The 11852-nt window shown below is 38.2% G+C and overlaps 1 long non-coding RNA gene across 1 annotated transcript; it reads right to left on the bottom strand.

The window, feature by feature from the left end:
• Positions 1-6433: 6433 nt before the first annotated feature.
• Positions 6434-11373, bottom strand: LOC111973791 (uncharacterized). Its single transcript, XR_002878641.2, has 3 exons — positions 7976-11373; positions 7700-7860; positions 6434-7589 (listed from the first exon to the last, which is right to left on the bottom strand). It is a non-coding gene; the product is annotated as an uncharacterized lncRNA (long non-coding RNA).
• Positions 11374-11852: the final 479 nt, after the last annotated feature.

Here is an 11852-nt window from a genome sequence, read left to right on the forward strand (position 1 = left end):
TAACAAGCATAAGGTGACTATTTTTCGGAATACTCAGGTACTTCAATTTATTAGTTTGTTCTTGTATGACCAGAAGACCTATTTTGTTTACAAACTTACGAAGAAGACTGAAAGCTGTATTTATTTTGTATGTATACAGTAACTAAGATACTGTTTTAAAGGGCATACAGGTCTGCTTTGACTTTACATGGCTATTGTTCTATTTAGTTATTAATACTTATTTCCACGTGAAAAAGGTCTTAGGAACATGTATATGTAAAACATTTTTTATTCAATTTTTTATGATCAGTTTTCATATGCACTTAAAATAGTAGGTACCCTTTTATTTCAATTATTATTTTGTATTTTATTTCTCAGAATAGTTCCTGATTACACTAAAGAGGGTTTTTAGTCTCTCTTACTACAAGAATCCTTGGTTTGGTCTTGAACATAATTTTCAGTTGAGTTGAATTTCAAAACCGGATAACGTCTAGCTCAAAGTTGATGGAATAAGCTCACTTTAAATTGACTTAAATGGTGCAGGTCTTGGTTCCCTATCGTTTACGTTCACTGCTCCTACGTCTTTGACTCATCCTACTACAGTTMATACTTTTATATAATCTTTGTTGTTTTGTCTTTGTCTATAGTTTCTCTTAATGCTAGGGGGTTACGAAACAATGTGAGGCGCAAGGCCTTATTTTAATTTGCTAAACAATTTCGAACAGATTTGTGCTTTTTTCAAGAATCTCACTCAATTTCGGCTGATGCCAACTTCTGGAGGTCGCAGTGGGACAACGATATTTGGCTTTCCCGTGGATCTGAACGCTCCGCTGGTGTCACTACAATGAAAAATACCTTTGGTGGTAATATTCTACACTCGGAATGTGACCCCTTTGGTCACTTTATTTGTCTTGTGATCAGTTACAATGACATTACGCTCATTACTGTACACTTCTACGGGTACAACACCAAACATGAGAATGATGAGTTGCTTGAATCTATAGAGAAACATATACTTCATTGGTTATCTAAATTTCCCAATTCGTTATTATTGATAGGAGGGGACTTTAACATTACTATAGATAATTCAACTGACAGATGCCCCCCAGGTAGGCCAACCAATCAGAATTGGGGTTTAATACTTTTTATGGAAAAGTTTGATCTTACTGATATATGGAGAGGTTTCTGGCTGACAGATCACTCACTTGGAGTAACAAAACAGGTTCCAGACAATCCAGAATAGATTTTTGTCTTATATCCAAATGTATTGATAGTGATTGTGTTACTACAAATATTTGTACTACTCCCCTCACAGACCATAGGGCCATTTACATTGATATCAAAATATTTACCCCTGATACTAACCTTGGTAGAGCATCCTACTGGAAGCTAAATAGCTCATTATTAAATAATGATATAGTTAAATTTGAGGTTAAAGATCTGCTCTCACACTTTTGGGAAAGGGCTTGTGAAGAACAATCTTATTGCAAGAACTGAGAGCTCTTTAAATTTGAGGTGTTCAAATACCTTAGAAAATATGGTAGTAATCTTGCTAAGACCAGAAGAGCTGAGGAGGAAAAGGTGATCATTAAGATAACTTCCCTTTCTCATAGGTCCCCAGCAGGCCTCACAGGGGAGGAGAAGATGGAACTAATTGAGTTACAAAATAAACTGGATAATATATATAGATTAAAAGCAGAAGGAGCCTTTATTAGATCTAGGAAAAAATGGATTGAGGAGGGAGAACAGAATTCATCCTATTTCTTTAGACTTGAGAAATTTCACTCTAAAAATAACACTATCCATAAGTTAAACATTGATGGTGTTATTACAGATGACCAAAAATTAATCGCTAAATACTGTAGTAATTTTTACAGAAAACTGTATAGCTCTACGTACTGTCAGGAATCCACAGATATGTTTTTGAACTCACTGAATAATGTTCATTCTATCAGTGATATAGAATCTAAACAGTGTGATGAACCTATCAAAGTTGAAGAGATTATAGAGTCTATCAAACATCTAAAGAACAATAAATCACRAGGTGTTGATGGAATTACATCAGAATTTTACAAATTATTTTCTGAACAAGTAGCTCCCTTCCTATTTGAAGTCTTTTTAGAGAGTATTACAAACAATGTTCTCCCTCCTACAATGAGTCAGGGGTTAATAACACTGATACCTAAGCCTAAAAAATAAGTGCTGCTCATCGATAATTGGTGTCCAATTTGTCTTCTTAATAATGACTATAAGATATTATCCTTACTACTTGCAAAAAGAATGAAAGAAGTCCTGGATGCAATCATTGATGAAGCAGTCTGGCTTCATGAGGAACAGACATATTTCTAACAATYTCAGACTAGTATTAGACATACTTGACTACTCAGACCTAATAACCGAGGATAGCTTCATATTATTTTTAGATTTTTATAAAGCATTTGACACAGTAGAGCATCAGTTCCTCTTCCACTCCCTTGAGAGACTTGGCTTTGGGGATTTTTTTTCTGTAAGGCTATTAAGACTCTCTATGCAAATGATAACGGCTCTATCAAATTTAAATATGGCACCTCACCTAGATTTGAGTTAAAGAGAGGAATTAGGCAAGGTTGTCCTATCTCTCCGTACCTGGTTTTATTAATCACCCAACTTCTTGCAAATTCTTTAAATAATAGTTCTGTACAAGGTATTTCCATAGCTGGTAAAGAAATTATTATAAGCCAGCTGGCTGACGATACTACACTTTTTCTGAAAGATGCTAACCAAATTCCCATATCGATCAATGTGATACAATCCTTTTCCAAAGCGTCTGGTCTATAGCTTAACATTAATACATGTGAACTCATGGCTGTCAAAGATTGTGTGACTCCTTCATATTATGGTATTCCAGTAAAAGAAGAACTTACATATTTAGGCATAACTATTAAAAAGGATCAGAAGTCTAGAAGCTTACTAAATTTTAACCCTCTTATTAAAAAACCCCAGAAGAAGCTAAATCAATGGCTACAGAGGGACTTATCTTTAAAAGGTAGAGTCCTAATAACCAAGGCTGAAGGTATCTCTAGACTAACATATGGCGCTCTATCTTTATATCTTGACAGTAAAATAAGCAAGGAGATAGACCAGATGCTTTTCAACTTTCTGTGGAGAAKCCGTACCCATTACATTAGGAAAACTGTTGTAAAGAACACTTATGAGAATGGTGGGCTGAATTTTCTGGACTCTACTACCTTAAATAATACTTTTAAGATCAATTGGATAAAACAATTCCTAAGACCCACTTCTATCTGGAATTTTATTCCTCATCATGTCTTCCCTACTTTTGGTGGCCTTAACTTCATGCTGTTTTGCAATTATAATATTGACAAAGTTCCAGTGAAACTTTCTGCTTTTCATCGGCAGGTTTTCTTGTCATGGTCCTTAATTTATAAACACAATTTTTCTCCACACAGATATTATATATGGAATAATCGGGATATATTGTATAAAAATACTTCTTTGTTTTAAGAATATTGGTTCCGAAATAATATCCTATTGGTGAGCCAACTGGTAAATGCAGAGGGTCTTTTACTCAGTTATAAGGAATTCTTATCGCTTTACAAGGTCCCTCTAACACCTAAAGATTTTGCAATTGTTTTAGATGCCATTCCCTCAGGTGTTGCTCTATTATTCAGGAACGCATCAAGACCTGACCCTCAGAGCCTACCTTCTATTGACCCTATTGACTCATCAGTAGGAAAGATTTGTTTCTCTTTTGGTCCATTCAACAACAGAGCGATACGAACCTTGTTTCAGCAGGATGTTGCATCTATACCTTATGTCATGCCTTATTGGAATGGATTTATTGATAATATCTGTTGGAAAAAAGTTTGGATGTTGCCACACACATACTTACTTGTTAACAAAATTAAGGAAGTTTCCTTTAAAATTATTCATAAATATTATCCTGCCAACCACTATATGAAGAAGTTTAAGGAAAACATCAACTCAAATTGCTCCTTTTGTAATGACCACCCAGAAACAGTGTTACATCTTTTTTGGCATTGTATTCATGTAAGAAAACTGTGGCAAGACATCAGTAGATTTATAATTGAACACTTTAATGAAGGTCTTACACTATTGTGGAGATGTTCTGCTTGGATTCTTTACCTCCGATAGGAATAAGCTGAAACATTTTTATGTAATTAATTTCATTATTCTTTTGGCCAAATTTCATATTCACAAATGTAAATTTACAAACAAAAAAACAAATTTTCTTACCCTACAAAAAGAAATTGAACTGTTTTTTAAGACAATTAAATACTCTACTAACAAAAAAGCTGTTAGAATTATAAGTGTATGTATGTCCCTTAAGGTCTTTGTGTAATGTGATATTGTACCCCCTAGCTCAATTGTCCATTGTACACTGCTCAAAAAAATAAAGGGAACACTTAAACAACACAATGTAACTCCAAGTCAATCACACTTCTATGAAATCAAACTGTCCACTTAGGAAGCAACACTGATTGACAATACATTTCACATGCTGTTGTGCAAATGGAATAGACAAAAGGTGGAAATTATAGGCAATTCAAGCAAGACACCCAAAAAAGGAGTGATTCTGCAGGTGGTGACCACAGACAACTTCTCAGTTCCTATGCTTCCTGGCTGATGTTTTGGTCACTTTTGAATGCTGGCGGTGCTCTCACTCTAGTGGTAGCATGAGACGGAGTCCTCCAACCCCACACAAGTGGCTCAGGTAGTGCAGTTCATCCAGGATGGCACAATCAATGCGAGCTGTGGCAAAAAGGTTTGCTGTGTCTGTCAGCGTAGTGGAGGCATGGAGGCGCTACCAGGAGCCAGGCCAGTACATCAGGAGACGTGGAGGAGGCCGTAGGAGGGCAACAACCCAGCAGCAGGACCGCTACCTCCGCCTTTGTGCAAGGAGGTGCACTGCCAGAGCCCTGCAAATGTGACCTCCAGCAGGCCACAAATGTGCATGTGTCTGCTCAAACGGTCAGAAACAGACTCCATGAGGGTGGTATGAGGGCCCGACGTCCACAGGTGGGGGTTGTGCTTACAGCCCAGCACCGTGCAGGACGTTTGGCATTTGCCAGAGAACACAAGATTGGCAAATCGCCCCTGGGCGCCCTGTGCTCTTCACAGATGAAAGCAAGGTTCACACTGAGCACATGAGCACATGTGACAGACCTGACAGAGTCTGGAGACGCCGTGGAGAAATGTTCTGCTGCCTGCAACATCCTCCAGCATGACCGGTTTGGCGGTGGTCAGTCATGGTGTGGGGTGGCATTTCTTTGTGGGGCCGCAACGCCCTCATGTGCTCGCCAGGTAGCCTGACTGCAATTAGGTACCGAGATGAGATCCTCAGACCCTTGTGAGACCATATGCTGACATATGCACATTTGTGGCCTGCTGGAGTGTCATTTTGCAGGGCTCTGGCAGTGCACCTCCTTGCACAAAGGCGGAGGTAGCGTCCTGCTGCTGGGTTGTTGCCCTCCTACGGCCTCCTCCACGTCTCCTGATGTACTGGCCTGTCTCCTGGTAGCGCCTCCATGCTCTGGACACTACGCTGACAGACACAGCAAACCTTTTTGCCACAGCTCGCATTGATGTGCCATCCTGGATGAACTGCACTACCTGAGCCACTTGTGTGGGTTGTAGACTCCGTCTCATGCTACCACTAGAGTGAGAGCACCGCCAGCATTCAAAAGTGACAAAAACATCAGCCAGGAAGCATAGGAACTGAGAAGTTGTCTGTGGTCACCACCTGCAGAATCACTCCTTTTTTGGGGGTGTCTTGCTAATTGCCTATAATTTCCACCTTTTGTCTATTCCATTTGCACAACAGCATGTGAAATTTATTGTCAATCAGTGTTTGCTTCCTAAGTGGACAGTTTGATTTCACAGAAGTGTGATTGACTTGGAGTTACATTGTGTTGTTTAAGTGTTCCCTTTATTTTTTTGAGCAGTGTATATAATCTATATATACTTGTGTTCCCTCATGTACTCTCTGTATTGATTTGTTGTTAATAATAATAAAAAATAAATACAAAAAAAAAGGAGATGGAAAGTAAATTTGTGAAGTGTCAACCAACCAACCAATATTTATTGGTGGCTATATTATRGTAAAAAATCATGAAAACTAACATTTGCTTTTTTGGTCTTAATATAAGGTTTAGGTTAGGCATAAGATTAGCAGTGTGGTTAAGGTTAGTTTTAAAATCACATAAAGAAAATKAAATAAAATATTGAAATAGGCGGGGTTTATGTTTGTGGTTACTAGTGACAACCATATTTATTCAAAATAACCATATTTATTCCCAGTTTAGTTTGATAAAATGTTTTTGTGTCACCATATTCGTTTGTTACTTTACATCTGCCTTATTTTAACAGACCGTGGACTGGACAGAGATGTGTTAGTGGATGATAAATTCCCAACAAAATTGTATAATTTATAGAGGTGTTTTTAATTGCTTATTATACATTCACATAATAATAARAAACTTAAAAACCAATGCAAACTCAAGCTTTCCTCCAGACCATACTCCATCTGTGCACCATTTCCCCTGTCAGGTTGACGGATTATTTGGTTGCCAATTTCAAATCATATCAAACTGTCACATACGCCGAATATAACGTGTAGACCTTACTTGAAATGCTTACTTACAAGCTCTGAACCAACAGTGCAGTTCAAGAAAGAACTACATTCAGGGCATTCAAGAAAATAATTTCATACTTAATTCAATGCATTTGATTTATTTACATTATACAGTGTGCACATTTGTGTTGTATATGGACGGAGTTGCGCTTTTTTAAAGGTTCAGTGCAGTCAAAATGTATATATTGAACAACAGCTGATGAACCAAACACTGTAAAGGAGTGAAACAATTTTATCAGTGTTATTTCCTGATAGCTGCTGGATGAAAATACAATCTACACAGGACCTCCTAAACAGCAGGTTTGCATGTGTGGGAGTTTCGGCTTTCCATGGTGACATCACCATGCGGTAAATGAATAGACCAATAAAGAGTTTCAAACCTCTCTGACAATGACAGCTACTTCTCCATTCTCCCCTTTGCAAAATCCTTACTTGATGTAGTTTTTTGCTAAAAAGCTATTTTGCCCATTTGAATGGAAATCTTTTACAGTAAGGTACTTAATTGTTACCCAGAAATGAGTTGATAATGATATACAAACGGCTGCATTGGGCCTGTAATAACCAATACTTACTGAGTTATATGGTGTGATAATACTAGAAACTGTAATAAATAAATCATCAGACAAGCTGGAATCCTTCACCTTAGAAGCCTTTCAAAGCAAGCATCAGGACAAAGACACTACTTCTTACCCACTGAAACACATAGCCAGAATGACTTGACAGCTGACAATCTCTGAGAATTGCTATGAAGTTCAATGAGAAATCTCTCCAAATAACCCTGCAGTTCTTCTTTTACCACTGCTGTGCTTTAGACAGGACTCTACGATGCTCATTAATCCGCTACAGGATGGAGTCAGGAGTGGGTGCTGGAGGAGAAGGGTAAGTAGAATGTCTGTAGAGTCAGTCGTTTCCATTGGACTCAGCCTTGGACAACTTCCTCTTGCTCATCCTTCACCTGGGAAAGAACATGAAATGTTAGGTTAGTCTTGTGAAATCGAGAACTGGACCGACAGGCAATCATGAATCATCTCAAATTCCGCAAGTTATTTTGTACAGGGTACAAACCTGCTCTACCCCTTCCACTTCAGGGACATAGAACTGCAACATATTCTGGATGCCACTCTTCAGTGTAACCATGGAGCTGGGGCAACTGGTGCTTCAGCTTCACAATGCCATCCTCAAAGCTGCAATACAGGACATCTCCACCATCCTCCTGCACTGTGGGCCTGGGGGAAGCCACATGAGCTAAGACTGATACATACCGATACTGCAATGAGCAAAGAGACACTTCTGACAACAGGTAGATGTCAGAAAAAGGCTAAATACAACAACTAATAATACCTTTCGGGTATCCAGAAGCTCTTTGATCATAGTAATCACCTCATCATCATCATCTGAGGGTGCTGTGAAGACAAAGGGAACAGTTAATGCAAACATATACTTACAGAACTTACAGTGCCTTCGGAAAGTATTCAGCCCACTTAAAATGTTCTACATTTTGTTACAGCCTTATTCTAAAATGAATTCGTTTTTTTACCTCATCTATCTACACCCAATACCCCATAATGACAAACTAAAAACAGGTTAAGAAATGTTAGGGAATTACACAGCCTGGAGGTGTGTTGGGTCATTGTCCTGTTGAAAAACAAATGATAGTCCCACTAAGCCCAAACCAGATGGGATGGCGTACTGCTGCAGAATGCTGTGGTTGCCATGTTGGTTAAGTGTGCCTTGAATTCTAAATAAATCACAATGTCACCAGCAAAGCACCTCCACACCATCACATCTCCTCCATGCTTCACGGTGGGAACCACACATGCGGATATCATACGTTTACCTACTCTGCGTCTCACAAAGACACAGCGGTTGGAACCAAAAATATCAAATTTGGACACATCAGACCAAAACACAGATTTCCACCCTTCTAATGTCCATTGCTCATGTTTCTTGGCATAAGCAAGTCTCTTCTTCTTATTGGTGTCCTTTAGTAGTGGTTTGTTTGCAGCAATTTACCACGAAGGCCTAATTCACGCAGTCTCCTCTGAACAGTTGACGTTGAGATGTGTCTGTTACTTGAACTCTGAAGCATTTATTTGGGCTGCAATTTCTGAGGCTGGTAACTCTAATGAACTTATCCCCTGCAGCAGAGGTAACTCTGGGTCTTCCTTTKCGGTTGCGGTCTTCATGAGAGCTAGTTTCATCATAGCGCTTGATGGTTTTTGCGACTGCACTTGAAGGAACTTTAAAAGTTCTTGACATTTTCCATATTGACTGACCTTCATGTCTTAATTTAAGTATGGACTGTCGTTTCTCTTTGCTTATTTGAGCTGTTCTTGCCATAACATGGACTTTGTCTTTTACCAAATAGGGCCATCTTCTGTATACCACCCCTACCCTGTCACAACACAACTGATTGGCTCAAAACGCATTAAGGAAAGAAATTCCACAAATTACCTTCTAACAAGGCACACCTGTTTATTGAAATGCATTCCTGGTGATTACCCATGAAGCTGGTTGAAAGAATGCCAAGAGTGTGTAAAGCTGTCATCAAGGCAAAGGGTGGCTAATTTGAAGAATCTCAAATATATTTAGATTTATTTAACACTTTTTTGGTTACTACATGATTCCATGTATTAACTTGATGTATTTATACTTGAAGTATTCACTATTATTTTACAATGTAGAAAATAGTAAAAATAAAGAAAAACCCTGGAATGAGTAGGTGTCCAAACTTTTGACTGGTAGTGTATGTAAATAGTTTTATATTTAGACATTTTCTCAAAACCTGTTTTTGCTTTGTCATTACGGGGTATTGTGTCTAGKTTGCTGAGGATTTTTATTTATTTCATCCATTTCATAATAAGGCAAACGTAGCAAAATGTGGAAAAAGTCAAGGGATCTGAACACTTTCCAAAGGCACTGTATATACACACTGTGTGTGTGTGTGTGGTACCATGGTTACAGAAAATTCTGAATTAATCATTAATAATGATGAGTGAGAAAGTTACAGAGGGTCTAATATCATAGCCCCAAGACATGCTAACCTCTGCTGTTATTGGTCATGTTGAGAAGTTAGCATGTCTTGGGGGTAGGGTCTTTGACCCGCTGTAACTTTCTCACTATTCACATCCGTAATCATGGTAGCATCCACATTCATGTGGAAGTGTTTAGAAACATTCATGTTTGACATGAGGGCGGCTAAGCATTTTGATGTGTATAAACCGTGTGCTACACATCCATTTCCAATAAGTACCTAGTTAACTTAGCGTAGCTAGCTAACATTAACTTGCCATTGCTAGCTACCTGATTGACAGTTTATCACTCCAGAATTCCTGTCATTGATGTTACCACTCGGCACGACGTCACGTTATACTCTATACTAGAATTCATTAGCGAACCATGGCCAACTTGCCCTCTTTTCATCAGGTTACAAACTAGCTAGCTACAAGACTGGCAGAAGGCACGCACTGCGCAAGTCGCACTGTTTTATTCATTGCTTGCTAGAATATATAGACCACTTCTGGTACTGATGATAGACAGTGATTATCCCACATTGATTCGAATGAGGTACGACGTCAACAGGGGAACATGCTAACCTCTCACCATTACCAATAACAGGGGAAGMTAGCATGTCTTGGGGGTATGATATTTGACCCTCTACCTTTCTCACAGTATTCACGATTCATTTAGGATTTTCCGTAACCACGGTACCATCCACATTAATGTAGTGTTTAGAAACATTCTATTTTTATTTACTATAAAAAAGTTACTCCAAAATGACAATGTATTATTTACCATTGGACACAAAATAGTCAAACAACCAAAACCAACTGCAAATGCATCCAACAAGTTTGTGTGCAAGTCACAAGCTGGATGTAGTCATTGCGTGCCAGGAATATGGGACCACATTAACTTGACTACTTTATTTATAAGAATCTTTAGGGGTGTCAATTTTGATCAGTACCTTTGAGGGAAAAAGTATTACTTGTTCAACAAAATCTCTTTCTCTGAGCAATTGTTTTCGTATAAAATAATTTCCCTTTTTTTTTAGCATACAATACAGTTCAGCACTTTACTTATTTATTGTACATTGTCATTATTGCTCATCTTTATCAAGGGTGTCAATTTCTGACCCCACTGTATATATCCTTGTTATAAAGCCTATCCTATGTTAAAACTTGTTTGGGCTGCAATCCCGACAAAGGTACACTTATGACAACATCCAGCTCAAGTGCAAGGCGCGAAATTCAAAATCTAGTTTGTTAAAATATTTAACTTTCACACATTAACAAGTCCAATACAGCATATGAAAGGTAGACATCTTGTGAATCAAGCCAACATGTCCGATTTTTAAAATGTTTTACAGGGAAGACAAAATATGTAAATCTATTAGCTAACCACGTCAGCAAAAGAGAGCACTTTTCTAACTCCATCAGTTTTTTACTCCGTCACTAGCTATCACTAATTCGACCAAATAAAGATATATATAGCCACTAACCAAGAAACAACTTCATAAGATGACAGTCTGATAACATATTTATTGTATAGCATATGTTTTTTTTGAAAAATGTGCATATTTATGGTATAAATCATAAATTACATTTCAGCTACAATCAGAAATTGCACCGAAAGCAGCCATAACATTTACAGACACCAACGTCAAATAACTAATTACTCATCATAAAACATATCTGAGAAATACATACTGTGCAGCAATTGAAAGACAGGATTCTTGTGATTCCAGACAATATTTCCGATTTTTAAATGTTTTACAGCGAAAACAAAATGTAGCGCTATGTTAGCATAGCCACAATAGCCAGCACCACTTGGGCGCCGCCGGACCAGTTGACATGCACAAGATATGAAAATAACATTATAAATTGGGTCTTACTTTGGCTGATCTTTCATCAGAATGTTGATCAGGGTGTCCTTTGTCCAGATGAGTCGTTGTTTGGAGTCAGGATGGCAACTTTCCCTTCTCACTTAGCATTGGCACTGGTCGACTGGCCGGATTTGTCCAACGTTAAAAAAGTCAGAGAACGGAACACGGCAAAACTCCCGAAGAAAATTCAATAATCTGATTAAACTATATTGAAAAAACATACATTACGATGATATGGTCTCATTTATCAAATAAAAACCCAGCCGGAGATTTGTTCCCGTCCAAAAAGCAGCAAAACAGACAATATCATTCCCAAGTCGCGCGCTTCAGACTTCC

The sequence above is a fragment of the Salvelinus sp. IW2-2015 genome, linkage group LG15, assembly GCF_002910315.2.
Source record: "Salvelinus sp. IW2-2015 linkage group LG15, ASM291031v2, whole genome shotgun sequence".
NCBI lineage: Eukaryota > Metazoa > Chordata > Actinopteri > Salmoniformes > Salmonidae > Salvelinus > Salvelinus sp. IW2-2015.